Source organism: Corvus brachyrhynchos, unplaced genomic scaffold, assembly GCF_000691975.1.
Source record: "Corvus brachyrhynchos isolate BGI_N302 unplaced genomic scaffold, ASM69197v1 scaffold914, whole genome shotgun sequence".
NCBI lineage: Eukaryota > Metazoa > Chordata > Aves > Passeriformes > Corvidae > Corvus > Corvus brachyrhynchos.
This window is the reverse complement of record NW_008237467.1, coordinates 77,253-103,865: the sequence shown is the minus strand read 5'-3', so window position 1 is coordinate 103,865 and position 26,613 is coordinate 77,253. Positions and strand designations below refer to the sequence as shown.

The following is a 26,613-nucleotide window of genomic DNA, read 5'->3' as shown; positions in this document are numbered from 1 at the left end:
GCCTGTATGCATGTAATTAATAGAAACTTCCAAAAGAAGGTCTGGCAGTTTGCAACATACAATTAGCTTTAATAACAAAGAGAAAATAAATTGGATGACAACTTACTCAGACTAACTGATTATCCAGTGGAATGTGAACTTATTAAACATTTTTAATCTAAGACATAAGATGGAATTTTCTAACAGCAAGGTTGATTGCCTATGGAACAATTTATCAAAGACTGCTGTAGATTATTTATCACTTGAGGTCTTTAAAACTGGACCTTCTTCTCAGGGTCATGCGCTAGCCAAGCATAAACTGCATCATGCAAAAGGCACTTTCTAGTAATCTGTGTTGGATGTCTGTGACTTTTCCAACCTGAAGGTCAGTCATGATTCTGTCTAGATTAAGGTCTAGATGGGAGAAACAGGTAGAATGCCCCAAAATGGATTCACTGCCAAAAAAGACTTATAGCAATAGACACTCTGATGCAAAGAGTGAGTGAAATACATCCGAGTCCAAGATATAGTTAAGATGCATGGAAAGGCTCTTTTTTAAGTCTGTAAGTGTTGGATAACAGCCTTAGAGGGTGGGTGCAGTGCAGACAGTTTGCAGTGACCAGGCATATCACTTCCAGCAAGTATTGGGTGACACTGCCCTCAGACGGTCAAGGCAGAGTAGGTAAATACTTCCTAATTCTTAAAGTAAACTTATTAACTGGTTATATCCATTTCAAGCAATGCACTGCAAACAAATCTCCATCACAATGAACCCCTGAGAAAATGGTCGTTTCTTTGTCTACAGCTATCAATAGTCCGGAGTGAGAATATTCCAGAGAACAATGTGCACTACAGAATAGACCTCCTGCTGCAAAGGGAGAACAGGAAGAAATTAAAAGGGAAAATCCTTCTCAGTGTAAGACCTTTGTACCATAGCTAAATTTGTCTAGAAAGTTAACACTAGGGAAATGAAATGGGTACTGCAAAATCCTCCATTAGCTGAAAGAATATTATATTAACATCAGATATAGAATATACTTACATTTTTAAATCATCTTTTATGCTCAAGTTATGAGAATGCTCTGCACAGTGTGAAACTGGAGATGCTGGAATAGGTTATACCACATCTTAACAAGAATGAGGGGCACTGGGGAAGCAATTTAAACAGACTGGGCTACAGGAGGAGATTCAGGTTTCTTCTTCAGATTAGGTATTTACAGGTTTTCTGTATTGTCATATCATCCCAGTAACACAGCCCTTCTGAAGTGCAGCAGCTCAGGCATCTCTTCTCTGGCTGTCCTGACAGCTACAGACTTGGAGTCAGGCTCCTGCGACCACCCCGAGGAAGGCTGGCAGCACTGGCTTCAGGAGAAAGAGGAGTTGTCAACACTGCAGCTCAGCCACTGGCTGCACTGTCAAGACAGCAGCACCTGACCACAGGATGAGCCATGACACTGATCCTCTTCCAGCTCCTAACAGGCACACTTGCCAATCCACGTGTCCCCAACCTCTGCTCTCACCAGAGGAGATGGATGGAACCCCTTCCTGACCCTCAGTGGCTAAAATGCTGTCCTGGGCTGTGGGGCATGGGGAGATCCCAGCTCCAGGTCCCCAAGGACATCAGGACGGTGAACACCCTCCAAGGACTTTTGTGGTGTGACACCAACAGCTGGACCAAACAATTGAAGTCACCAGTGTGGTGCAAGCCGAGACTCAGGCTGGATTCATCTGAGATAATCTATGCTTGTGCTTCAAGACATAATGAATCACATTCCTGGGAGTCCCACTCTGGTCATGCATGAGCTGCGAGTGAGCCACACAGACAGGGGCATCTGCACTGGAGTGTCCAAGTTTGGGAAACCGTAGACAGATAAGAAGTTGCCAACTCTCTCAATTCAATTTAGAACAAACTGAGATAGAAAGATTTTTTTAAGGTAGAGGGAAGAAACTCCTTCACACACTTAAAAATTCAAAGAGACTCTTCCGAAGACCTGGGGTGATTAATCTGGAGTGGGAGAGGTCAGAAACCAGCTCAGAGGGCACATTTTGCTATAGTAAAAAACTGCCATTTTCCCTTCCTTTTTGGTAAAGTTGCTACCTTCCTGCTTGCTCAGACTAAGCCAAAAAAGATGTTTCTGTCCAATATTCTAAATTTCTATGGAAGGTTTTAATACAAACTCAAGGAGAATCAAGTTCTAAAATCCTTTTCACATGTCGTCTGAGAAAAAAAGTAAATAAAATCTCATCTTGTGGTTAAGCATATTAATGGTGGAAAACATGGCTGGTGGCAGGAAAAACGTGCCTCTGTCAAATGCTCTGTATAAGATCATTCTCATAATCAAAAGAAAACTAATCCTCTTCCACTAGATAACAGGCTTAGCTAGCCAGTGATTTTACTACCTCAGACAAAGTTCTCTGAATTCAAAGATAAAAAGCGACAGAGATTTCAAAATGTTTGAAATGCATATAGCAGAAAGTACTTAGGTGAAAAAAAAATCAAACCAACCAACTTTCTCTCTTGGGTACTTTTTTTTAGAGAAAAAAAGAAAGTAGGGGAGAAGGACACTTTTCCACCTAGACTTCCTTTATCATCTGTTGCACGCTGTTCTGTCAGTTGGGGATTGGACCAGGCCTAGCCAACAGCCACCAGAGAAGTGTTACAAAGGTGCAGTGGTGCAAAAGGCGCTGTGCAGGATATAAACTGGTCATTTTCACATTTCTGCTGCAGGCGTGCCTGCCGTGGCTGTAGTATATTGAAGTAATTCTGATTTAGACTGCAATAACTTCCAAGTTTACCCAAAACTAGGCAGATGCCTACAAGTTTTCCTGCAGGGGCTTTTCACACCTTTTAATTGACTAAGAAATATAAAGGATAAACAGCCTTCTCATTAAAAAGACAAAATAAAAGATTTTATTAATTAAAATATTAAAATTAAATCAACTCAAAATTAAAGATTTGAGTTGATTAAACTAACGATGCCACTCTGAGTAACTTCAGCTGAGTTCCTCTGTTACCTCTGAAATAAAAAAGTTCAAAACTGAAAGAACCCAATGCGGATTTAAGACAGAAATATATTTTCCAATGTTTGAAAATTCTAGTCTTGGTAAATCTGTTCTTCAGCATCTCTGTGAAATTTTGGTAGGAGTCTCTCTACCATAGAAGGATTATGGGAATGAAACAGAATCACAGAATCACAGAGTCATTGAAGTTGAAAAAGATCTCCTAGATCATTGAATACAACCTTTGACTGATCACCACCATGTCGACTCAGTGCCATACCCAGTCACTTCTTGAACACTTCCACCTCTCTGGGCAGCCTATTCCAACGCTTAACCACCCTTTCAGTGAAGAACTGCTTTCAGGCAGTTGTAGAGAGCAATAAGGTCTACTCTGAGCCTCCTTTTCTCCAAGATAACTACCCCAGGAGTAGGTAAATACTTCCTAATAACTACCCCAGCTCCCTCGGCTGTTCCTTGTAGGACTTGGGTTCCACATCCTTCATCAGCTCCATTGTCCTTCTCTGGACACACTCCAGCACTTCAATGTCCTGTTTGTCATGAGGCATATAAACAGTGTTGAGGAACACATTCAATGCAGGTAGCTCAGGGTGCAGCTGCAGTGGGAGCTGCAGGTTGAGCTCTGGGTTGAGCTCTGGCAAGAGCCCCTGGAAAGAGGCCATGAACTGCCAACTCTTTGCAGAACAAGGGGCCCGGGGACCTGTGGCCCTGCCAGGTGAGAGGACACTGAGACACAGCAGGAGCCAAGGACACCTGGATTTCCCTGTGTTTACGTGGTGGGGATATAAAAGCCATGGGGTTCCTTTGTTCTGGGTCCCTCCTCAGAGGCAACCAGCTTGAGCTGTTATTTTGTTATAATGCCATGATTAAATTATTTTAAGGATTTGGACATCTAAGACTCTGCCAAGAGAAACCTGGGACTGAGCCGGTAAGGAAATCTGATCTGGCTGTGTGAGAGTGGGGTGTGTAGCTGAGATTGGGCTTCAATCCCAGCTCAGGTGGCGCGAGAGTGACTGACAGAGTGGCTCCTGGATGGCTGAGCGGGGAAGTTTCCTTAACAACTGGACACAGGATTTGAGGTGTGGCCTCACCATTGCCAAGCACAGGGGGGAATCCCTGCCACACTGTTGCTGGTACAGGCCAGGATGCCATTGGCCTTCTTGGCCACCTGGGCACACCCTGGCTCATGTTCAGCTGCTGGCACCAGCACCCCCAGGTCCTTTTCCTGTGGGCAGCTTTGCAGCCACTCTGCCCCAGCCTGTGGAGCTGCCTGGGGTTGTTGTGACCCAAGGGCAGGACCCGGCACTGGGTCTTGTTGAACTTTATATCCGTGTCCTCGGCCCATCAGTGTCCAGATCCCTCTGGAGAGCCCTCCTGACCGAAAGTGTGCTCAGTTCCCTCATCCAGACCACTGATAAAGGTATTAAAATGAATTTGCCCTCAATGCTGAACCCTGGGGAACAGCACTGGTGACTGATCACCAGGTGGATGTAACTCCACTCACCACCACTCTGTGGGCCCAGCCACCCAGGCAGTTTTTTACCCAGTGAACAGTACACCTGTCTAAGCCATCACCTGACAGCTTTTCCAGATGAATGCCATGGGAGACAGTATCAAAGGTTTTACTAACATGCAGCTAGACAACATCCACAGCCTTTCCCTGATCCACCAGGCAGGTCACATGGTCATAAATGGAGATCAGGTTGGTTAGGCAGGACCTGCTTTTCACTCACCCATGCTGGCTAGGCCTAATCCTCTGGTTCTCTTCTACATGCCTTGAGTGTGATGGGCTCAAGATGATGGTTTCCATAACCTTCCCCAGCACCAAGGTCAGCTTGACAGCCTGTAGTTCCCCAGATCCTCCTTCTGATCCTTCTTGTAGACGGGCATTATACTAGCCGATCTCCAGTCCCCTGGGATGTCCCCGCTTAGCCAGGACTGATAATAAATGATGGGAGAGCAGCTTGGCGAGCTCTTCCATCCACCACCTCCCTCAGTACCCTTGGATCTCATCTGGTCCCAGAGACTTGTGAGCATCTAAGTGAAATAAAAGGTCACTTATTGCTTCCTTCTGAATTTCAAGTGGACTTTTCTGCTCCCTGTCCCTGTCTACCAGCTCATGGGACTGGTTGCCTTGAGGATACCAGGTTTTTCTGTAAAAACTGAGGCCAAGTAGGCATCAAGTATCTCAGCCTTTTCCTCATCGTTGGTGACAATGCTCCTCCCATGTCCAATAAAGGATGGAGATATTCCTTGGACCTTCTTTGGCTGCTGAAGTACTTGTAAAAATACTTTTTATTATGTTTCAGAGCAGTGACCGGATTCAGTTCTAGCTGAGCTTTCACCTTTCTAAATTTCTATCTACCTGACCTAATGACATCCTTGTACTCTTCTGGAGTTGCCTGGTCCTACTTCCAAAGGTCAAAAATTCTTTTTATTTCCCTGAATTCATGCAAAAGCTCTCCGTTCAGCCAGGCCAGTCTTCTTCCCCACTGGCTCATCTTTCAGTACACAGGGATGGCCTGCTCCTGCACTTTTAAGATTTCCTCCTTGAAATACGTCTGGTTTTCATGGAGCCCTTTGTTACTAAGGGTTGTTCCCCAGGAGATTTGCTGAACCAGTGTCTGAACAGGCCACTGCTCTCTACCCAGTGTAAGTACAGCTTTCTGTACTGGCCGTATGTTGCTTTTCACTAGTTCCCGAGCTATCATTGTACTGTGACTATGAAATGTGGAGCCAGGCTGCAGATGGTGCCTGCCCAATGACTGTGAACTAGCGACATTTACGCAACACCACTAACACTAATGACATTATACCAGATCCATAGTATGAAGATTAATGCAGAATCTGGCCTGTATTAGCTGCTTTTTAAAAAGTGTATTATTATTCCCAAAATTGGGAATAATGTGTTACACTGACTCCAGCTCTAAGAGAGGCTAGGATCAGCACCTAGGACTCCTTTCTTGCAAACTCATCCAATTCTATTCAGAAAGATATTATCTAATGTGTTAGTATTGTTTTCTTATCTTTTCTTACACTGATGAGAAATTAGAATGCTTTCTCACTCTTCTATTTTTTTATAAGTTAACAGCCGGCAATATGGTTTTGTATAGATAGAACACCCAATATATAGGCAATAAATTATTCTGAAGCAAATGTTAAAATGTGGTAAGCCAGTGAAATACATCACAGTTTAGCTTGTAAATTAGTTGAAATTTAAACCTGTGACAGAATTTGCACTTTGTTGGACTGTGGTTAAAGCACAGTTCTGGAGGCCACAGGCTAATGGACGAGAAGGAGGAACCTGACTCCAAAATCTTGAAATACAAACTGCATCAGTCCAGGGGAAGGAACTGTGTTTCCACTATATCCATGCATTTCTATAAAATATCCTTCCACCTTACGCTAGTTAGGCCTTTTTATTTTTTTGTCTTTTCTTTTTCCACTCAACTAAGATGTAACAATAATGTGGAAAGGAAAATTTCTTGCATTTTGAAAAGGGGCCAGCTGGCAATTAAAAAAACACACATCCTGATAGAGATTTATTGAACAAGCTCTTTAAAACAAACCTGCATCAGTGAAATCTTGTCACCTAGCAGGGGGCCTAGTATTGAATTTATGATTAATGATAGGTAGGTGAACGGGTGGTTGAACACAGATGTGAGGAAAGAGTGAGGGAAGAAGAAAAAATAGCAGCTCATTCCTTGGCTTGGCTAACACCAAAGCACTGACTAGCAAAAGTGATTGAATCACAGGTTGTACCTTTCTGTTGAAGCCTTAAACAAGAAGTTACCTTCACAGTGGCTCCTATAAACACCCATCTTAATATCTCAAGGTTGTCTGGGAGCAGAGTCTCTAGACTCTAAAATACAGGTTGTTAGCTAGGTCTGCTATAGCTAATACTCATGAGCTCCCTTGGTGACTCCAAACTGACTTTCAGATGGGTGTTTCCTGCTATGGATGCAGTTTTAAAGCAATTTCCTAAATATTTTTGCTGGATACCACAGCCAACAGTGGCAGGGATCGACAGACACAGGGCGGGGGGAGACATCTACCACCACAGGCTAACTCTGCACCAGATTGTGTAATCCATGTACCTCTCTGCCTGAGAAGCCTGACTCTGAAGTAAACTCGTAAGTTTTAATCAGTGGTTTTAATTTTTCATTATATTCACAATGAAGGCTGCTGTCAAAGTAACTGCTCTCCCTAAGGCTGTGTTGGGACATCTGATCTTCACTGAACACAAGAAGTACAACTGACAGAGAAAGACAGTCCTAAGCTAAGACCTTTGAGCAGCGTCACACAGCCTCAGCTGGATCCTTGATCAGGATTTTTGCCCTTGACAAACGTAGTGTCTTGGGAAGGACAAGGCAAGATGTTGCGGCTGCTCACTTGAGGGGGCTGCCAAACAAGGGCTAAGTTTTTCATTCTTCCCTAATTAGGGAAGGTGAGCAGAGAAATCACCAAAATGTGTTGCTCAGCCCCTTACCTTCCTAAATCACTCAGAAAGTGTGTTTTCTCTCTTTTCCACAGGAAAGTATAGCCATGAGCCTGCCCTAATACTCTTGCAGCATCCAAGGGTTCCCCTACACTCAAAGCCCAAAAAGACTTAGCTGTCAGGCTATAATCAGTTGGGCTTTAAGCTAGCACCTACTGTTCTTGTAATTACCTTCTTGTAGTGATTGTTTGTAGGAATTTTACAGGCTTGTCAGAAATTTGCCCCAAATGTCCAGATGTGCTATGTTACGTGCTATGGCTCTGGAGACACATTCATGATTTCATTGCACTGTTTTGTGCTTTCTCTAACCTAAGGACCTTGGAGGTTAGGGATTTTTTTTTTTTTTAAGGAAGGAATGGGGGCTTTTTCTGAATAGATATTCAGTGACTGGCTTTCCTTCGGAATTGCAGGCACCACTGATGCCCTAGTATGTGGGCAAATGGACCAATACTTCAGCAGATGTTTCCCTAAAATGGGACTATTAGTGTTTGCAGTTTTCAAAGGGAACTTCTGTACTTCAAAGCGACAAGGTTCAAGCACTACAAATGCTTGTAGTCTGATCTTTGCCTCCAAGCAGAACACCACTAACTCTCACTGGTTTGCAACACTTGGCAGCACACTGATGGGCAGTATAATATGTATAAAAATGAGAGAACAAAATATATGGAAGGCTTCGATGGTGGTGCAAAGGGCTGGGTAATACCTTGTACAGCACATCATTTCACAGAAATTTCTGATTTTCAGAACATTGCTTCTAATATTAATGCAGTCATAATGTTTAGTATCTCCATAATGGAACTCCAACATTCTAAAAAAATAAAATCTATGGCTTCTAGCCAGGAAAGTATACCTCACTGCTTTTGACCATGCTGATTATGACTGTTTTAGGAGCTACACCCACCCATCCCTAGGACAGGGTGCCTGCAGGCTCCAGAATAGTAAGTACCTGGTAAGAAAACCTATCACAAGCAAGAGTCCTCTCCATACAAATCCACACTTAGGAAGGATGTTACAGATACCAAAAATACTCTTGAGGGGCAGCACATATTATTTTAAAATTTTGCCTCTATCCCTTCCTCTTTTTGTATTTAGCAGCTGTGAGGTTGTGATGTCTGCAGAAAGGAGACTATTTTTTTTTCCATGAGAGGCAGATTTCTTGGTAGTTCCATTCTGTTTATTTAGGGCCATCTCTGCTTGTGCTGTCTCTTTATGCAGTTCCTTATCTGGCCAGTATTAACTGATGCTGCTCTGTTGTGCTAAGGCTGGTGCTATATATCTTTCAAATAAAATAAGAATTTGATAGGAGAACGCTTAGAAGAGATTCAAATGACACACTTATTCTGATTATACTATTTTCACCATTTCTCTGGAAAACCAAGCACCATTATTCACTCTACAGAGGACATCATTTCCCCAGGCATTGCTTAGACAGTACAGACCATTACAAAGGTTTTGTGAGCCTGATGGGACAAGGCAGTGCAAAACTGAGAAGCAGAAATAACTCTTCATGAGGGTTCCTATGGATGTGTCTCCCCTCTCCTCATGAATGCATCAGGAAGCAAGAAGGAAAAGCATGGATGGACATTTCAGCTCCACCAGTGAACGGTTGATTGTGTGAAATAAAAGGTTTTTGTCCAAGTTCCACTGGTCCCATGTGCTTACCTGAGACCTGTTGCTGTGTATTAGCAGTTAGGGTGTATCAGCCAGGGATGATTCAGAAGATGCCTAGCAGAACTATGGAGCTACTGCCAGATTCTTAGAGAAGATCACAACGTTAGTGTGATGAGCAGGCTAGCAGGACAGCATCTTAGAGATTTCTCCCCTGGTTTTTCCCTCTCTGAACTTGGGAACTGCCTTCGTATGAATAAAATGATCCTGTTGAAAAGACATAACACAGCCTTGGTCTGCCTTGTGATGCCAGTCAACAGATGCTGAGGAAATGAAGCAACAAGTCCAGGATATGGTAGAGGTGTATCTAAACTACTCCTAGTTGTTCCTCTCTGCTGGGGACACCCTTTAGTATGTGGTAAACTTACTGGAGGAGCAAAGATGACTGTAGTCCCACTGCCAGCACTGCCTAACACAGCAGGCAGTTTGGGGCCTGGAACACTGTCAGACTGCTGGGCAGACCCACCCCAAAAACTTCTGCAGAGAAGACATCTGCATCCTTCCCTGCCGTCCTTCTGCCTGCCAGCTCTTGTGCTAAAGAAACCTTTATGTGCTTGCTGAAGTTTTTAAGCCACCTTTCTGAGCTGGTTTGAAAGCTCACATGTGACTTAAGCAGTTTCTATTTTTGTCATTGCCTGTAAAACCCTTTTGTATACCTTGAGCCTGACCAGGGACACCTTCTCCTAAGCAAAATACAGGGATCCCTAGAGGTTCATCCTGCTCATACCATAACCAATACTTCCTTCCACTTTTTGAAGTTCTAAAATACAGAGAACTGTTACCTGTTCATAAGGTTCATGAAAAATCTACACCACCTGGAGTAAAATTCTCCTTTACCTGGTGGACTGAAGAAACAATGTCATGAGATGCAATAAATATTCAGATAACAAAATGTTCTAGGGAATGCCTTAAGTAGGTTTTTTTGGTGGGGTTGTTTTTGGGGTTTTTTTGGGTTTTTTTTTGCAATATGCTTTAAATCATTTAAGGGAACAATCACTTTGACGCAAAATACCTCCATTTTTTGGTAGTATCAGTATTTATCATGTTCAGCTTGTTTATCACCTTCACCTTCACATAAAACAGAGAAGCCCAGGCAGCTATGGAAGTGAAAGTGCTTAGGATCAGAGGCATTTCAGGAAAGTGGACATCAAGCATCTAAATATCTTTGGCCTGAGCCTCAAAATGTCAATATCAATTTTTGGAATAAAAAAATCCCAACCATCCTGCTGGAGCAAGTAAAGGGAGGACTCACAGGCCCTGGGAGTAATGACAGGCATTTGTGCCCCTGCACAGACCTTAGCCAGGCCCCATGCAGACCCAGAGGTGCAGCAGAATGCAAGAGGAAACCTCTGCAAACCACCAACTCCTCAGACACAAAAGCAAACCCGGGGCTTTTTTATCCCAAGGTCACTATTGTGCCTATTGTCATCAAATGATGGGAGGTGTGGATCTGTGCAGGAAAGGATCTACGCAGACTTTAAAGCCAATTAATTTTAGAATTGATTCTCTCTTTTGCCGGCATCCTCTACCACCAGCAGGGCTCTTTGCTGCAATCCAGTGCAATGCACACACCTTTGAAAAATGATGCTTTCAAGCTTGCCCTGTGGTGCAGTAAATTGGAAAGTGCTCTTAATAATAATAAGGATCAACATTGACTTTAATGGTCTTCAAACCCTTCATGTAATTTCATTAGCTACCCAACACAGATGCAAGCAGGGATGATGTCATACTTTTTACTTTGCTCTGAAACCTGAGTCAGGCGCCAGAGATAGAAAACAGTTTTATTATTGTAATCAGATTAAAGTTTCTGTCAGTTGGTGACAGATAGGTGATTGCCAGAAGTACATGAGGTTCTTGTGAAGATACAGCTCAGATTGGGGCGAGGGTCTTACAGATTGCATGCAGTGCAGAGTTGTGGGTGCTGTCAGATGGCTGTGAGCTCTACGAATCAGCATGGGTAATTTGTCATTTAATAACATTTCTGCCGATGCAAGCACCAGAAGACAGCGCAGTTTCACAGCATGGAGAAACATCAGTTTTCACACCAGTAGTGACTACCAGAACTCCCATTTTCGTTGCAAAGCCCTTTGGCATAAACACCTCATGCAGGTAGCACACCGCTTCACATGTGTGCAGAGTGCAAGTGTCTGTGTGTGCAAGTTCTCTCCAGAGCTAGACTCCTGCTGTCTTCTTCTGCCTGACATGGTGAGCACCACAGACAGTTTACATTTATCAGCACCTTACCACAGACTGGCGTCTTTCCCAAGAACAGGAAGCAATAGTGGTAGCCTTGTGATATTTGTGGACACAGAGCAACATCATGACCTCTATCCCACCTTCCAGAACTCAGGTGCAAAGGATAAAGAAAATTTTAAAAATGCAGAACAGAAACAAAGAGAAATCAGGAAGCTAGATAGGTCCATGACCATTGACTGCTTTACAAGACTTTTTCAATAAGCTGATAAGATGCAATTACCTCATCATCTGAATATTGCAGCAGTAAAATCAATGCTACTTGAGGAGTCTGGCAATCAGTTAGGCACTCTCTCGATATTTGTGACAGTCAAGGCAATTCTGTATAAAACATTGATAGCATTAAAGCACCAAAATACCAGTTCCCTAATGGGCACTGAGAAAATTAACTTATTCCAGCTATGGAGTTATGATAAATTCAGACCTCTGAATCTTCATTTTTAGCTGGATAAAGGGGTTTTTTTCTGGGTGAGGGTTCTTCAGCAATGTCATTGCTGTTGCATAAGAGGCATTCACACAAGACCCAGCACATACCTGCCTAACAAAAAGTTAGAATTCAGAACAACCCTCTGGATGGACTTGTCGTGTATTAACATCATAATGTTGTTATCCAGAGTGTAATGCTAGACAATCTGATTTTAGTTTTATCTCAATGTATCTGATTAGTAATAGACCTGCAAACATGTAACAAACAAAAATCAAGGTCACAAATACCCAAATCATCAAAATTATCTAAGTAATTTATTTTGATTGTTAGAAGAGGCAAGCATATGTCTGCCTTTCAGCATGTCTCAATGTCCTCTGATTTATGTACACTACAGATATCAAGCAGGGGAATAGATTGTCGTGAAAGGTTGTGGAATTTCTATCATTCAAGATTTCCTCAGAGCAGATCAGACAAACATCTTCCAGGGATAACCTGGGCATAGTTGTTCCTGTGTTCCAGCAAGAAATGGGCTGCACAACCTCTTGAGGCTGTCCAGCTCTACAACTCTGAAAAAGACCCTGATATTCATTTCATGGTTTTCTGATTGTATGGGAAGTCTGTCTGGGCTTTCATCAGATATTTAAATAGTAAACCAGCATTAATTCAGTCATAACAATCATACCAAGAATAATATGGATCAATTTTATTTCTGGCATGATGTGACTTCCCTGGAATTATATAAGGGACTAATTTAGTTCAGCATTTGGATAATTAATAATCTATCAATGTGTTACATTAATGTGCATATTGAGTTATTCTGCCATCATTTAAAACAGTTACATCACTAATGAGAGTATTAACTATAGAGATCATCAAGCCACATTGGATTCATGTTTTCATTATTTCTATCTGAGGCTAGTTTTTAGCTCAGCCAGTTAATAAATGCCACGGTAGTGCTGGCACAGGAAACATGCATCTCTTAATTTTCATTAAGATGGCATAGAGAACGCTAGTAAAGACAGATGCGACTGTTTTGTATCACAGGATCCTGCTAGACAGAGAAAGCTTAAAAGTGTATTCTCATTTAGAACACGATACATAGATGCTTTTTGCTTATTATTTCTGGAACTATTTGAACTGTACCAAATTCAGAAGCTAATTAGGACCTAGTTCTGGAAAACTCATCAGCTCCAGTGAAGCTACCCAAGTAGCTTCACTGAATAGAACAGCTAAATTTAAGCTCCTGAGCATTTGCAGGATAGATTACCATGGCTCCTCAAGTGTGATTACAACCAGTTACCTGACAAATTAACAGAGATATACCGCCTTTTCAAGTTGAATTGGGTAGTGAGTGAGTCTGAGGTCAGACAGAAGAGTCCCCACTGGAAGCTCCATTTCAGATTAGTCAAACAACAGATCAAAACATTAAAATGTTTCTTAACATTCTACTTCTTAAAACTCAGACTTTAAGACTGACAATGTGAGCTGCAATGCAGAAAAAAAAATACTGCAAGAGCCTCAGTAAAGTGGAACTTTCAGGGCAAGTTTTAGAAATTATATCATTTGGGGATGTTTTTGCTATTATGTCTCCAGCAAAAATGAAGTACACTTTGAAAGATGAAAATGTCACTTCAGTGCATTGTATTGTGTGCCAGATTGGCCGTGTAGATTCAGATTATAACTATGTGGGCACCAGGCCCATTCTTCATTGACAATCATAAAGCATAAATATTAGGAGATCAAGAACACAGCAGCAGTCAAGATGAAGAACATTCCAATCCCTGTTGCACATGGTGATTCTTTAAATGTTCAGAATATATCCCAGCAGTGATATCAGCCAGGCACAATTGTGTATTTCCCTGGGTCCACAAAGACAGAAAAAATTTCAGCTGCAGTTGAAAACATATCCCAAAATAATAGAGCTGTAGCAGTGGCTACAGGTGTATGGTCATTGGTAGCCATGCCTAAGTTCAGACCCAGACTCCATCAAGTGGTTTGCACTAGTTGTAGTCCTATTTTAGGCCTGGACTTGTCTCTGGCTCATGCCTTCTCCTTCCACACTGTCCTTGGTTCTTTGCCTTCCCACTACTTTACTCCGTACGAAAAAAGCCACCCATCCAGTACATCTGCTCCCAAGCTTCCTTGCCTGGCAGAATATTGTGTGTTCTCCTGTAGAATGAGAAATGCTAGGTAAGAGGTCGAACTGATCTATGTCTGCTCTAGAGAACAGAAGTTCCAATATCAGTGAATGTGTATTAATGCATGGGAAAAAAAAAAGAAGAAATAGAATTTTTACTTCCATTCATGTTTTTCCATTCTCATTCTCTTTCCATGACCTCCACTGGTAATGAATCAGCATGAGCTCTTAGTGCCTCACACCAGACACATAGGTAGAGACTCTGGAAAGAATCACATTTTCTCCTTTTCCTTGCCCTGTCATAACTTCTTAGAGCAAGGCACAAGTCTTATGTTTCCCCCAAGACCCAACACCAGAGACATTTCTCACTAATATGAAGCAGTAGCTGAAAAGTCACACAAAAACCTTGCAAATTCCTTACTGTTTTTTCCTCTGTGCTGCACCATAGGTCTACACGGAGCTTCTCAGACCAGTAAAAACAAGAGGTGAACACACTTTTTCTAGTATTTCCCATACGGATTCACAGATGCAGAAGAAGCTGTACCCAGGGGAGATGACACAGGAAACATGCACCCTCACAGTCCTGCTCCCAAAAGCAGAACAAGGTGTGGGGTAAGGAGCCCTCACTTGGTGCTCCTGACATAGGAAGAACCCTATATAACCCAGATCAAAAGTGATTTGCCTTCACCAGTAGCACTGCAGGAATAGGACTTAGGCGTGGAACGCATATTTCTGTTGTTGCACATGTTTAAAAGTATTTTCAGTAAGGCATTGGGAACAGCCCTCTTGCAGGCCAGGAGAGAATCGTGCGCTCATACCCCAAGGATTTCCCACTCTACACTGGTCTCTATTACAGCTTCCTCAGCAACTGGAAACTAAACATCTTTCAGGGAACGCTATATGGGCTAAGTTCTTCTATTTAGCATTACATGCTGAAGTAAATGAGGCCGTACGCGAAATCCCACTTTTTTCAAGTGTCGTTGACATTATAATTCTATAGGTTCTGACTTGGCATGGTTTTAAATCTTGTTCTTAACAGTGTAATAACACAAAAGCAGGGACAGAAAGGAGAGGGAAGAGATAAATTTATATGCAACAGATCATTCTTGTCTTTTGCTTTCAAGAGATTTTGCTGTAAAATACACTTCAGGTTTTCATGGGTACCTTTTTAATAATTTTTAGGCCTAATTTAAGGGTGCAGAAAGCAACCGTGTTACTAGTTACACTGTTTACACATCAACTGGCTCATTAACCTCAAAAAAGGTAAAATAAAAGGACCTAGGCGCATACACTTTCCCCCTTTCTTGCTCCTGCAGAAAATCACTCTTGTGGACATATTGGGAGAGTTTTAAGAAAAAAAAAGAAAAGATACATGATGAAATAAAAATATCAGTAAGTAAAGCCAAGTGAGAAAACATTAGAAAGAGCAAGAACTGTGTTAGGGATGGCAAACTGAGTCCCCAACTGTGCTATTGGGGATAGCGAGGGCACTCCAAACATCAGGCCCTGTTATTCCAAAGCAGGTGCAGATAAGCCTTAGAAAATCCTTCCAGGGAAAGTCCTCACCTGGTTGAAATCACAGTGATTTGTTATCTCTCATGGTGCCTGGATCTCACTTTCAAACCTCAGGATATTTATTAGAGCCTGTAAGATCTCAAGATCCCTTTTCTTGTGCTTTTCTTGAAGACAATAGATAGTCAAGATGAAAAGTTAAGGCAGAATTGTGAAGTCACTCTTCATTCTTAGTGGCTTTAGGAATAAGGTAGTAGGGATACATCCAGACATATTTTTTATGCCAGGATCTTCCCCACATATAACACAAATATTGTTATGAAATCTGTCAGCAGGTCTGTGATCACACTGCCCATGGAGCTATTCATGGTCTCATCAGTAGGGTAGAAGCAATTGGCCCATACTGTTATTTTAAGCAATTTCAGCTATGAAACAAAGAAACATTTAAAAATGAGGTTTTTAAATAAGGAATCATTGTAATAAGGTCATTTGTGTATTGATGATGCTGAAACTTCATCCTGGTGCTTGTAAGAGTACACAAGGTGGCCTGACTGCTTTCAGCACACTGTAACAGTGGTGATTTCTTCTGGCTGTGGGCAGAAAAAACTTTCACATCTCGCACCATATGAAAGAAAAGATAAGGCAAGAATGAAAAAAAGCCTGTATTTTAATTCCTGGGCAAATTGGAACTCAAAATGCCAATAGCTGACCCTCAATAGTAACTGTGTTATAAATAAAATATGTAATTCGTGCTATTATGTATAAAACTGGAATGTAATCAGACCCTACAGAGACCGAGTTTCAAAATCCCTGCACCAGCCTGGTTGAAAGGAAAAATTTCACAACACTAGAAGTATTTCTTTCACAATAAGTGAGGATTCCACCTAGGTGGGGTTAGATCTTATCACAACTGTTCCAGGAACCAGAGATGGCCCATCCATCAGCAGAAATAGCCCACTCATCACCCGGGATGGACAATTCATCAGACCCAGGAAAGGCTTTGTGCGGCCCAACTCCGGGACAAGAAAACTTCATGAATACGAGAAGAATAGAATTAATTTGGACTCTGCCAAAAAACTGTATAAGAAGGGACCAGCCAAAGCAGCATGCGTGAACTTGGGAGGTCTCATGTGATAGAGATCAGATCTATGAGTGTTCACCCAGCTCCGACCCCGGGCTCGGGGCTGCTTTTCTCGATCGTGGCTTTTGAAACCGATATTTCGGTCGCATAATAAATGTCATTTCTTTATTAATTTTGATTCGGCAATTTTGTTTGTATTAACTGTAAGGTCCAACAGGGCATAGGTGATACCTAGACCACGAACAGGCATTTTGGACAGGATTAGCAACTGTGTGTTCAGATAAGTTAATGGGTAAGAGGACAGTTGCAGGCTTGCATGGGCTGCTGGTTGGGCAGCAGTACAAAGAGCCACACTTAGCATGATTACAGCAGCCCAGACAGGTTCATAGTCCTTCTCATCCATGCAAGGAAAAGACAGGCTCTGTGCCAAAGGGGCTTTCCTTTCCTGACATTTCACAGCATGTGCCACCAGACAGCTCAGGGCCAAGAGTGGGAAGTTTATTAGCAGCAGCTGGAAGAGTTTAGACAGCTTGCTTTCCACTGTCTTTCTGAAAGCCTTGAGGACCCACACTTGTAGAGAATGTTATCTCCAAAGCACTGATCAAGAATGCATCCACAGGGAATTCAACTTCAAATACATAAGAAGTTCCAGCAAAGAAGAAATAAACCAGCTGTCTCAGTGCCCATGGTGGAACAGACCAGACTCAGTGGGCCTACTGCAGCAGGCTAGCTGAACATGGTGAGAAGCTTCTCAAGAGTGAGCATAGTGAAGCCCTGGAACAACTCATCTGCAAGGCTGCCTGCAAAGCCTTGTGCGGAGGGATGGTAACAAAAGTAACCCATCTAGTCACAATGGCAGGAGATGGACATGGAGTGCTCTTGAGGGTCTTTCAGACTTTCAAGTTTTCACAGGTTTCACAGGCAGTAAAGCCCTACAGATACTAGAATTGTGCTATGTTGATAGTTACACACATCTTTTAGTCAAAACAGAAACAAAAATTTCACTTCAGAAAAGTTTCCTAGAATGTGCATGCTTGACTTCCACATACCTTGATATGCCGCATACTTGGAAGGATTATGCTCTATTTGTACCTGCTGACAAAGTGCTGAAATAATCCTTTTCTCCATGGAGTTACCAGGTCTCTCCTATATGCTCTTCTTTGTCCACAAAGGCTTCAGCTAGTTTGCACTGCCAGAGCGAGTTACTTCAAAACTTTGGCAGGTATTGAAGATAACTGGCAAGTTTTGCCTGCACTCTGTACTCCTCTACAATTTAGCAGAGGCACCTCAAAACCCTACTAGCACCTCTTTTTGGTGAGAGATTTTCATCTTTTGAAGAAGAGTCATTATCAAAATAGATCAAGTTGAAAGTCTTTGGAAAATACGCAGCGATCTTTTTGACTTTATAAGTAACTAATGACAAGTAAAGAGTCTGAAGGAAATGCTGTGCCCTACCACAAGCAGGAGAAAATGAGAAGTTTAAAGCAAGAAGAACTTCCAGGGAAAGACCAGAAGCATTGCTAATAGGAATTCCCAGAGGGGTCAGGACCAGCATATGGCACAGCAGCCTTGCTGGGTTTATCACATGCATTTAAGTTTCCTTGAAAACTTGAAATTATCCTTGACCAGATTTTTTTTTTTAAGTCTTTTGAATTGAGGCAGTTTTTCCCAGTGCTAATGAAAACCCCTACATGATTAATTCAATAACCTGATATTTGAAGAGCACTGCTGTTGTGGTATTACACTGCTATCACAGAAAATTACCACTTCAGGACAGATGGTGCAGTGGTGCTGATGAGTGACAATTAAGCCCAATCATTAAGGGCTCTTCTGATCAGTGAAGTCGTCCACTGAAGACATGTACATGAAAAGTCAGTATGACTTTTCTGCTAGAAAGATCTTCATAGAGTTTCTAGAAGACCCTTTTTATCTTTGGAAGACTTAATTAAAGGGGCTGTATTTGAATTATGACTTTTGATTCTCTTTCCAAAGTGTTAAACGGTTTTAGAAAAAGTTTCCTGTCTTAACCTAGAGTTACAAAGTACTTTTAATCATTGAAGGCTGTTCCATTATATCTCAGTGTTAAGTTTCTAACTTTGAATAACTAGATGAACCAGGTCTTTAAAACTTTATATTCTAGGAACTCCACAAAGTCACAAGGAAAAGTGTCCCAACTCCATCCTCAAAAGGTACAAATTTTTTGGGTAAACTTTGGAGAAAAGGTGATTAGCACGGGTGGTTTCATGAACAAGGTTGGTTGGTATTTTCTCAATAGAAGAAGAGAAGGATGATTGAAATGTCACATGAAACAAGTAACAGTGATTTGATATACATTTAAATATGCTAAGATCCATCAGATTCCAAGAGTGATTGGGTGACAAGCCTCCTCACCTCCTCACCTTCCTCCTTACCAAGATGAAGCTAGCTGGTGGTAAGTTTGACCTTATCCTGGTTGAAATGGCTCCCTGCACGATGCAACTCTTCATTTACCTTCTGTAACACATTTATCAGGTTCTATCCTAAACCTGATATAGAGGATCAATAGACCATCCCATTTTCAGTCTGTAGTCTGCAACAAGACAGATAGTTGGGGGTACAGCCAAGGCAGTGATCTCAGCATTCATATCCAGAATTTTCTGGTTATAACAGAGAGAGAGAAATCGCTGAATTTCATTTTGGTACTAGTCTTGAATTCCAATATGTAAGCTGTGCATGGAGGCCTTTGGAGACAGTCTTCAAACAAGGCACAGCCAGGGGTCCCCCTGCAAGCCAAAAGCTGCAGTGTAGTGGCAACATGCTAAACAGACATGCTTAAACAAATCTGCATCAGAAACATGACCTGTTCTCACTGTGTCAAATGAGGAAAAGCAGAGCACTCCTTGTAGCTGCTTTGCACTGGGCTTGGAGGGAAGAGCAGAGCCTGGAGGTCTTGAGCAGAGATGAGGGTGGTAAGACCAGGTTCAATTGCAGGCTCTCTGCAACCAGGCCCCTTGATGAATGAGGAAAATTTAGACTCTGGGATTCCTCTGTGCCATGACACAAAATACTGCGGGCTGAAGACATGTAAGTACAAAGCCGGATGAAATATCCATTCAGATATTTACAGAGATAGAGCAGAATCGCAATTGCTTCATAGATAATAGTAACTATTCATCCTAATTTTCTGCTGAAAGCCTGTAGTCTACAACAGGGTCATGCTAACCCATTGCCCTCTTCTCCCCAAATAAAAGAATGTAGGATACCAAGAGAATAGAAAGCACATGTTAAATATCTGACTTGTGCCTAGCTATTATCCTCCTTCTTCCACATAATAACCTCCTCTATTTATATTCACATCTATATTTAATGCTTACTGAAGACCATGGACTTGTGTTTGATGTTCATCTGAAGACATGATTCATCACAATCTTCAATTTTAGTAATGGAAAAAGGCTGTGTTAGAAAAAAAACGGATGAGCACTTTTCATCTTGGTAGCCACATAACCTTTATGTGAACTTGAAAAGTCATACAAAAAATGGCATTCTCAGCCTATTGCGGTTGATTCACAAAGTTTTCTGAATGCTGCATGAGCCTCCCTAGCAGTATCTGATCTCTCCTTCTTTAAAGAACACTCATTAAAAAGAGACAGCGAATCACTCATTCCTTGACCTACCGTGTCTGTTGTTTCTAACATGAGATGTAAAAACATTCTATTCGTTATAACAAGTTTTTGAAAAAACAGATGTTATCATGTCTATGTCTGTAGTCCCGACAATGAAAAACAAGGACAATAGGTCAATTATTAACTTGTTTTTCATGCTCTACCCTGCAGCCAGAGCCACCAGTGCTGACTCCCAAGCAAGTGGTCAGAGGAGAGCATGGCACCCCCTTCCCTGTTATCAACACCAACCCTCTAAGAGCAACCTACCCCAGCGTCACTGAATGCAAACAACTGAAGAGCCTCTGATATCAACTCACCACAAAAATAGTCTACTGCTCTTCCTTACCAGAATAAAAGGAGCACCAGATTATTTTGTGTCATGGAACCCATATGCTCAGAGTCTCCTATACATCCTCACATGGAGAATGCCAATGTATGTGAGGTAAAACTATTCCTACACACAGAGCTAGTTGCTATCTATTACTTATCATGACTTTATAAATCTCTTTGCACAAAACATAGGTTTACCCTCTCTTTTCCAAACTCGCAAGCTTCCCTTAAAATAACTAACATCAGCCTGTTAAATACACAGCTGGGTTAGATGACACTATAATTTAAGGATATCATTTAATGTGAACATGTAATTCCAATGTGAAAGATTGAAATTCCATTGGAATATGTGAATTCATTAAAGGGAAGATATTTTCATTCATCAGAATATGTTCTGTACAGAAATAAGAAAGTGACCTCCAAATTTACAGTTGCTGTTAGGGATATTGCATTTTTGTCTGAATTAAAAACCCTTACTTCCTGGAAAAGGAGAAGTATGCACCTTCACGTCTCTCATCCTACCTTCCCCAAAGGAGCATCAGTCAAAGGAGAAAGCGAGGAATCAAAATACCTGGCTGAAACTGCATCTGCATGGTGGTGAAGACAAATCAGAAGGTGTGGTCTGGATGCCTGAAGCACTAGCCCTGAAAGGGGCAGGTGGCTGAGACAGGTTCATCTGATAACCTCAAACCACACTCCAGCATCTTTTGTTTGCTCAAAATATTTCCTCAGGTCCAAAACATCCTGGAGCTTCTCTCATGCCAAGGAGCTGACATCAAATTTTCAAATGCTGCTCTTCCTGGGAGAGGAACAGAGCAGAACCTGAGCCCCAAGTGCCTGATGCAGTGATGGGCAGGGCAGGAAGCAGGAATCATACACAGGTACATGGTCCTGCCACAGGGAAGGTTTTCACACAACTCCTTCAGCTGCACCAGGCCATCTGGTTGGGATGGGTACAACTGGATTGTGGGACCAACCTGAGTTAAGCTGGATTGTCCTCCTGGGTTGGGTTTTGAGGAACTGGATTTGTGACACCTTGCTGGCCAAGGGAGCCAGACCAAAAAGAGCAGGAGGTCAGTGCTGCTGTCTCTGGCTCTGTTGCCAGAAGAAAGCTTTGTCTAAGTCTAGCCCTGGTGACGTCATGAGCTGAGATGTCTGGGACCATGCACCTCATGCAATAGCTTAATCTTCTCTGTCACTTCACACAGATGCTTATGCAACACGGCAGAGGGAGGCAGGCACGGTGTCCCGCTTGTATGCATATGCTGTACCTCTGGACTTCTTTACAAAGAGCATACCATTTCCAACATACTCTCTCCTCATTCCAGCAGACATACCTCTTCCCTTTCTCTTGCCATTACTGCCTGCATGCCTGACTTGGGTACCCAGTACCCAAACGCTGCAGAAAGGCTCAGATGAATAGCATGACACTGCAATGGCTGTTCTAGAAATCAAGGAGGTCACAGGCTCTTCCTTCCATCAACATGGGTATAACAGCACCACATAAGGGAAAATCTGACCCATGCAACCTAGAAAATATTCCCACAGATGCATGAAGAGACTAAAACCAGAAGGGCAGATCAGGTACTGCTCTGTTTTTCTGCTATCGCCAGTGTTCTCCACATTCCTATTTAAAAGCAATGATTGAAGCACATTTCCCTTCTTGCTATTCCTGCATTATAATTGTTTTTAAATGCCTTTTTTTCTTTAATTACCCCTTCCTACATATGCATGAGAATGATAGGATAAGGAACAATATAACACTGCAATTGAATTACAAAAGCATTGCAGAAGTATTGTCCTGTTAACTTCATAGCAGTGATGTGTTATAAAATGCAAAGTAAAGAAAAAGGGAGAGTAATTTGTTTATAAATATGTTAGTTAGGTGGAGCAAATGCCATATTGCCTGATTGCAACTGATTGTAAAGCATGCCTTCTAGCATGGATTTCACAGAGCAAAATGTAGTTAATAAAACTACCTTTATGATTTTTATTGCAGCCTTTTAGCATAAATAGCTAATAACCAATTTACATTAATGGTATTGGCACGAATGTAAATTAGTGTCTTTCTGTTTGTATTGCTGAAGTGCAATTCTATTACTAGACAATTGTATTTGGCCGTTCCATTAACTGGAGAGATCTAAGAAACAGATACAGTCCCAGGGCCTGCTCAAGGAATATTAATTCAGAAGAGAAATTGTACTGCACACCTCCTTACCAGCTAGGGCCTCACAAAGAGCATCTCTGCCTTTTTCACCCAAGCCTGTTCCTCCAGCACACATGTTGGCATTGAGACAACACCTCAAGCAGGCTGGTGCTGCTTCAAATCAGGTTTAGAAACCAGGTTTCCAACCTCACACAGTATCTCCATATTTCATCTGATTGCCTGTTCTAAGTCACAAGCATCAAGGTCTTAGGAAACTGGTTGCCACCCACCCTTACAAAGAGACCTCAGTAGTCGGGTCATTCACTTAGAAGGGGAAACTTGTTCCTGCAGAAGCCCGGCAGCTTCACTGGGGATGACACCAGGCAACACTCAAAAAAGGGGCTGTCCCCTCCCTACGCTCTCCTGGTCCCGATCCCTTCTGCTAGCAAACATTCTCCTGCTCCTGACTGCTTAGGACACCTTCTTCCTCTCCATGGTGAAATCGTTGTCCAGCAGCCAAGAGACACACCTCATGTTTTCTTCAGTGTAGTAAGTGAACAGGATTTACACCACTACTTCTCCCCTTTTCCCAGGTGATGGCTTTCCTGCTTGACACCTAGAAAAAGGGATGGTTGTAATATAATAACTTTCATTGGTGCAAATGGCGGGTGGGGAAAGGCGCCTTTACAGCCTACTAAATCAATGCTCCTGCAAGCCAAAGATCAAATGTAAACACTGGCAAATTACTGGAAAGGCATGTGAAAGCCATGCAATCCTGCCTGCTGTAGAAACAGAGGTTTTCCTCTATTTCAGGCCACATTCATCTGGGACCTTTCCTATTCACAGGGTCTTTCTTTAGTCATGCTATATAAGCAGCTACTGTATATACGGAAAGCCAATTTTCCCATATACTTAAGAGCGCTGCTGGAAGAACAATAAATCATTAATCTATTTCCGGTTTCATTACCCTTTATATGATATTGATACAAAAGCATCCTTTCATCTGCTTGTTTCTTAGATGAAGACTAGAAGAAAGTCTTCTTCTCTTCACACATATTGGCAGTAAGCTCTTTTCCTTTCATCAGTACAGAAGGTGAAAGACATTTTCTACTGCACAAGGGCTCTGGACAAGAGATGCATGCAGTGGTTGTGTGTCATTTTGCTTCCAAGCATGCAATAGTGTGGGCTAAATTTTCCTGCTGTTAACAACAGTCTAATATCTCCAGAAAATCCCCAATGAACATAGAATATGGTTTTTTCCTTTTGAACATGAACAGCCATTTTAAAGAATTATTGTATAAATATACATATATACATGTCAAGTACAACTCCCTCTTACCCTCAGCATGAGCAATGCCATTCCAGCAGATAAACAGAATTACAGTAGACCTTAGATTCATACTTGTGCTGTGCTACTATATACCAAGAATAATTTCATCGAAGTTCATCAAATTCTGTTGATGCATCTCCAATGTAAATGAGATCAGAAACAAGGCTTTGTGACCTCTGGGTCCTCTTGTCCACTACATGCACAGAACATAATGAACTAAGCAAACATAGTAGACAAGATAATGCTATCCTTGTAGCATATTAAATACTAATGTACTTAATGACATCAACATTATGTAATGAGTGTTATGAATAGCCAAGACTCATGAGAAGTGAAAGAGGAGAATCACTTTACTGGAGACCTGGAACTAGAAGACAGAATCCATGATATGACATCAGGGCTCAAGCTTGTTCTGATTTGGTAATTTCTTACATACCATCTGAGTTAAATTAGGTGGACTAAGGGAAACTCTTCATGGTTTCACTTCCATTCCTAAGCACAAGATCAATGCTCCAGCTGGCTCATGTGCCTCTCTTGCATATTCTGAGCCATAAAAATACCAAATTGAGCTAATTATGATTCATGTTAAATTTATACCATCCAATCCAAATCCCATTATCTGAATATAAAGATTCCCAAGAGGTTCCACAGAGTTTGGATTAGACCTACAACGACAAATGCCAAGTTTGTAAGGGCAAAATGAGCTGACTACACCAGTGCAATTTTGGCATGACTCTATTAAACTCTGTGAGGCTACTCTGATTTATGTAGAATCTGAAAGAATTTAACCATTAGTGATTTGCCCTAGAGTACAGTCTGCTTCCCATTTTATACCAGCACTAAAGGTTTCAGTTTTCTTTTTATTTTCTTTTTAAACCCTAATCAATTTGTCTTTCAACTCTATCTGTTATGTGTTCTCCTGATAATTTTTCAGAGGTAATATTCTGTGCAGTTCATGATTTCTTCTACTAAAAATAGTGGATGCAACCTATAATAGGACAGGAAAGCTTTTAGCATTGCATAGTCTTTGAGTCAAATTCAGGTCTTACACTTCAGGGGTATTCTGTTCCCACTTGACATCAATAATGTAGCTTAAAAGGAAATGAGAGAGGGATTTGGTCAATTATACAAGCACAATTTTTACAAAACCAGCTTGAAAGTGGCAGAAGTAATCATTAATGAAGATTAATGGGAAGATTCTGGGGTACAGAAATAATTATTTACTATTTCACTTCAGAGGCATGAATGGGAGGACAAAAAATGAAGGATCACAAGATATACAAGCTGGTATGGAGCAGTGTGTTTAGGAATATATGCCTATTAATAAACTCTTTTGCCAGTATTTTAGTATGAATAATAATATCTCAAAGCTGTCTGCAGCTGCCACAGCCTTGGCTGATTTATTGAGAAAGCACCACCTGCTGCTCTGCAGCACTGATTGGGTTAAGAATCTGGTAAAATGGTATTTCTTTCTCCCGAGGCTGGCTGGTTGAGGCAGCTCCCATAACTGGGCAGCCGTCCTGTGCTCCCTGCTGTTGGTGTCTACATCCCCACTGGCCCCCCATGTAGAGGAACCAATGGCACCTGCATGACTCACACACACACAGGATGCCTAGTATGTTACAGGTAAATAAATATATTTACAAGGAAAGAGAGTTATCTTTTATTTTCAAAAGTTATCTCCTGCAAGGAAAAAGCCCTTTTTTTCATCACTGGGAATAGAACTTTTTACAATAAAAGGACGCCAAATCAGAACAGTCTTTCTTACACATAGACAAAGCTCAGCAGAGTTCAGCTGCTGATCCAATGCTTCTTACAATCCCCTTGAATATTTGAATGCCTTGGCATTGCAATTAGGGGATAAAACTGTGTATTCCACAAACCTACCTTAATCTGGCAACTTTTACAAGTACTAAACATCCTTTTTAAAAGGTGTTTTAAAGACATACTGAGACACAGATTTAATAGCTTGGATTTAGCCAGTCAAAATCAAGGGCAGGTATGGAATAGCTATTAAAAAAGATCAAAAGGCATGCACATCACATCCAGCCGAGGTGGGTACCGTGATATATGGTGCAGTTCAGACTGCCCTGTCTGCCCAGAGACACTGCATTACCAGCACTACATCCTAACTTAACTGATCTGTAAAAGTGCCTTGCAATATGGAAGAGTGAAAGAATCCATATAAAACCAATTTCTCTTCTGTTCTATTTAAAAGTTAAAGGCACTAGTAAAAAGATAATAAATATCACTCCTTGCTTTTTCAGATGGAAATATCTATCATGAAGTGAGTGATAAGCCTTAGGCAGACAGCCTTCAGGGTGCTGCTCTGTGCTGCCCCAAAAAGAGATATGTGACATGTGGCCACAGCTGTAAAGCTGGTGGGATGCTCCCTGCCAGCCTCTCAATGCCTAGAGCAGGAGCAGGAGCTTCTTGGGTGGTCTGCAGAGGTGGGAAACCTGCTGTCATCCTTTGGCCAGGGGCCTGGGCAGGAGCCCTTGCATGTGGCCCATGGGTGGTCTTGCACTACGTACACTACACCATACCTTTTGTCACACCTGGACTGTTTCTTTTCAGACCAGGAAGCAGGAAT

At 41.9% G+C, this 26,613-nt stretch overlaps 1 long non-coding RNA gene across 2 annotated transcripts in view; it reads right to left on the bottom strand.

Annotated features, from left to right (window-relative positions):
* LOC108446066 overlaps positions 1 to 26,613 on the bottom strand; it is a 48,019-nt gene that overhangs the window by 3,358 nt on the left and 18,048 nt on the right. Inside the window, exon 3 of one of the 2 annotated variants that reach the window (XR_001861176.1) lies at positions 26,331 to 26,613. This exon is cut by the window's right edge and continues 167 nt beyond it. The exons of the other annotated variant lie outside the window; for it this stretch is intronic. This is a non-coding gene — a long non-coding RNA (uncharacterized LOC108446066). Of the gene's footprint in view, positions 1 to 26,330 lie in introns of those variants that run through there. 2 annotated transcript variants of the gene reach the window in all.